Genomic DNA, 4,447 nt, shown 5'->3' on the forward strand with positions numbered 1-4,447 from the left:
GTGATGCACGTTGCCTATCCACAGGCGAGCGCCTCACAAGTGACGAGTAGGCACCCTATACGCACCGATGTGATGCACGTTGCCTATCCACAGGCAAGCGCCTGCCCAGTGACGAGTAGGCATCCTTTGCGCACCGATGTGTAGCGCGTTGCCTATCCACAGGCGAGCGCCTGGCAAGCGACGGGTAGGCATCGTACACGCACCGTTGTGATGCACGTTGCCTATGGACGGGCGCTGGTATGCGGCACGTTGCCTAACCCGTGGAATCGTGCGCTTTGCGTGTTATCGGGCAGGCTTTGGCAATGACGTTCCGTTCCGCTCGAGAGCAGCGAGTGACGGTGGAGTGACGCTCCGTTATCAGTGACACTGCGTTACGTCGCGCTCTCAGCCACGTCACGTGTTTACGTAAATGACAGAGGGACCCCCGTCTGGCAGAGCAAGAACTGTGTTATTATTACGTTCATTGCCGTGTCAGGTTCGCACAATTCCGTTTTTTTTTCCTTCATGAAGGCTTTGCTGCAGTACTGCTGCACGGATAGTTCAGCCCACCTGGACAGTAGGAGAGGGGCTGTGTGTGAAACTTTGTCGGGAAAATAATGTCTAGTTTATTGATGGAATGCTCCCGTGGGCTCCTCTCGCGGCTCCTCGCGGCTCCGCGCAGCTCCGCGCATGCTCCGTGGGTCGATTGCAGTTGGGCCCCGGCTGGCCGCGCAGCCCCGGGCCCGGGCCCCAGCCCAGCCCCGGCACGCCGGACCGGGACACGGACGCGCAGCAGCAGCAGCTCCTCCGGAGCAACGAACTCGCGGGCCCGCCCGGCCTGGCTTGGCAGCCCCAGCCGGGGCCCGGCTCACCAAAGCGCAGCGGAACACCACCAGCAGGGCAGCAGCGCCCAACACGGTGCAATCGCATTTTCACTTTGTTGTTATTTTCCTTTCTTTCTTTCGCATTTTTCTCGTTTTTTGTCGTAATGCATCTGAGCGAGCGGTCGAGTACCTCGTGGAGTACACACAGCCCCACCGCGGATAACAGCGCATAATTACGGTCCCGAGCTATATCCGTACTTACAGCGAGCGATTATATTGGTTTCTTTCGGCGCGTTTGCCTTCCCTTCCCGCCTTCCCGGGGTCGCCGCCGACGTTCCCGAGGCTCTTGTCAGCGAATATCGGACGGAGGAGGCGGCGATGCGGGAGGCAGGAATAGAAATGAGCCGAGCGGAGCCGAGAGGGAATCCCGCACGCAGGATGAGTGGAGCATGCAGTGTGCGCGGAAATACCGGCCCGGTACGTTTTAACTACATTTACATACACCGCGCCTTTATTTTTTTCCTTTGTCCGCGGGACAAGCAGCGCGCGCGACCGCGACGTCGGCTGCTTTTGGTAGCATAGCCACCTGGCCGGGGCGGTGGTGCGGGTATGGAGGGAAGCCGTGGTGAGCCCCCCTCAGCGCAGCAGAGTCATTCTGTTGACTCGGCACTCGCGAGCAAACATAATCGAGCCAGTCGGCGGGCGTTGATTTGGCAAACACCCTGTACATGCAGGGTGCTCAGCCGGGCGTGGCATACCGCCGCCGCCCGGCCGGGCACCGCTCCCCCGGCCCCACCACGCCCCGCCACGCCCCGCCACACCGCAACACTCAGCAAAGCCCTGCTGTGTTGTGCACATCAGTCAGACAAACGCGAACTCGGGTGCGGGGGACAAGCAGAGGCCCACACCGACTCACACACACCGACACACACACATAGACACACACACACAGACACTCACGCGCGCAACAGACACACACGCACATACTCACAGCAAACCAAACACGTGCCACCGGGCCGCGAAAAAGAGACTGCGACCTTTAGAAAGAACGACGACACGACTTCCTCGACACAATAAAATATCATGAAAGTCAATGAACTTTTTTTTTGTTTTGTTTTTTGGAGCGGAATGCGCGGCTCGTCCTGTGCGCTCTGTTTGTGCGTGGGCAAGGTGGAAATAGACACTCTGCTCCACTCCGAGCCGCGCTGCGGCTGGCGCCCTATGGGGCGGGGTTGTGGGCGGGCGGGGGCGGCGGGGGCGGTGGGGGCGGTGGGGGCGGCGGGGGCTGCGGGGGCGGCCTTGGTCCAAGTGACCGCACCGCACCCCGCCAGCAGAACCGCAGCAGCTCCCAAGGCGGACGCTCAAATGAGTTTCGGAAACTAGATTCGGCCAACCCTTATCACCAATATTGCACCACGCACAGAGAAACGCACCAGACGCGGGGGGAGGGGGGGATGGGGGAGGTATACAGGCAAAGTGTGCCTTATCGCAGGCGTGAGCAGGCCACGCTGCGGTGTACGGAGTCACGATGGCGTGGTCGTGATCTACCCGATTTTCGTCTCGGGCGCCCGTAATCTGTAATCAGATGACACGGAATTTCTATTGTTTTGTAAGTAGTCGCCACTTATGGTTGAGAGCCCCCTACCCCCCCTCTTTCTTGTGCCCACACAGACACTTTGGGTTTGGGTTTTGCCGCCGCCTCTCCAGAGAGACTATTAAAAGCGCTGGAGTCACCAGAGGTGACTGTGACCGTGCGCACCGCCAGGCAGGCAGGTCGAGCGCGCGCAGCATGAGCCCTCCAGCTGGAGTCGCTGGAGGTGACTGCGACTGCGAGTGCAAGTGTCCCCATGCACTCCGCCAGGCAGGTCGAGCGCGCGCAGCATGTACCATCCAGTTGGAATCGCTGGAGGTGACTGCGAGTGCAAGTGTCCCCATGCACACCTACAGGCGCGGCGAGCATATGCCTTCCAGGTGGAGGTGACTCGACTCTGCGAGAGCGCCTCTCCGTGGCGACTTTATTGAGCGCGCGCTGCCAGTGCCCTCCAGCCGGAGTCAGCCGGTAGAGGTGACTGCGCGAGTCACGGCGTTCCAATTTGCCGGACAAACGGCGTCCTTGTGCTTTTGAAAGGCGCCCGCGTCGATGACGTCGATGATGAGGCGGAAGGGAGGCGGCGGTGGGAGCGAGACCCGGCCGCCGCTGGACCCCCCGAGGACCCGGGCCCGGACCCGACAAGGACGCAATAGAAAACTGTAGAGAACACAGGTGAGAAGTGTTCTTTTTCCTTTTCGTTTTCGCTGATTCGGCGGAAGGACGACGACTCCGTCCTGTTGTCCTGTTTACTTTTCCGGCGGTTGGAGCCAGCTACCTCACAAATTTAAATACACACGGCAGCTCTATATCGTTGCCGTGCTCTACTGGAACAGGACTAGGGGGGCGTTTACGCTGAGCACTGCTGTTATTGCAACGGCCTCATGCAAATAGGCAAAACGCCTGCCGTCCGGTAAAGCCAAAGTGTTACCCTCGTAAACAACCTGACCCGCTCACTTGATGGGGTAAAGATACAACGCCACCAGTACCAGTGTATCCAAAGCAAGCGCAATGTATAGATTATGGTCTGCATACGACCGTTCCCACGCCCTTTTGTTTGTTCCCGAGAAGTTTGCAATTGATTTTGGGACCATAGTACAGTTTGTTCTATGACCCACATGGTACTGCATCGAGGGCATGCTGCGATATCACACTGCTAAGCGTTCCACCTCAGAGTCTTGACTAGATTGCGCTGACTGCGATAAATGACACACCATCTCAAGTGTGACACAGACACATGCAGATTTTGACGGCACTTTAAATACACTAGCTGGTATACAAGTCAAGCCCGGTGATAAGAATATCTCTTCGCCAACATATGTCAAGAAGCGTGTGGTCTCATCCGCAAGCCGGAAAAGCTTGTGTTTTTTATTATGCCCACCAGTCCAAGCACCAGACACAAGTGCCACCATCTGCTAGTACACCAAACATGCATGAAAAATCGATTTGCGTTCAACAGCTGGAAACAAAAATTGAGCTCAAACTTGAACTCAAACTTGAGCTCAAACTTGAATTCAATTAAAACGTGAACTCAAACTTAAACTCACGGTTGAACCATGGATGAACTAACAGTTGAACTTCAACTTGAACTCAAACTGGAACGAGAACAACAACAACCACATGATGAGTAATTACTATCCTCCCAGGCGGTCAGTACAGCTCAACTTGAAGTGGTACACTGACCCTGGTGCGCCTATGGTACCCGTACGCGTGCTACCATCACCTAGATTCGGTGCGGTCCACTTTGACGAGGCCGCTCCGTTGCCGCCCGCTCACTTCCGGTACTTCCGGTCCATACGGCGGCGCGCACCGACACCACGGAGGATATTACTTGGGCGACCAGTGGCGCCAGTAGCGCGGCCAGCATAGCGCCGGCGAGGCACCCGAGAGCCAGCCAAGGGCGCCCAAGGCTGTCACTTCCGCGAAAACAGTTGGCACCTTTTGCCGGCGACGGCGTTTGCTTTGCCCGTCTGGAGAGTGCATAGAGAGGCTATGTGGAGTGCACAGAGAGGCGATCCAGGAAGCGGTAGCCGGGTATGTGGATTGGGGGAGGGGG

The 4,447-nt window shown here is 57.7% G+C and overlaps 1 protein-coding gene across 1 annotated transcript in view; it reads left to right on the forward strand.

Annotated features, from left to right (window-relative positions):
- Positions 1-4,447, forward strand: part of LOC127748918 (translation initiation factor IF-2-like) — a 43,309-nt gene that overhangs the window by 13,289 nt on the left and 25,573 nt on the right. The window lies entirely within an intron of this gene.

This window comes from Frankliniella occidentalis, unplaced genomic scaffold, assembly GCF_000697945.3.
Source record: "Frankliniella occidentalis isolate FOCC.00 unplaced genomic scaffold, Focc_3.1 Scaffold20, whole genome shotgun sequence".
Classification (NCBI taxonomy): Eukaryota; Metazoa; Arthropoda; class Insecta; order Thysanoptera; family Thripidae; genus Frankliniella; species Frankliniella occidentalis.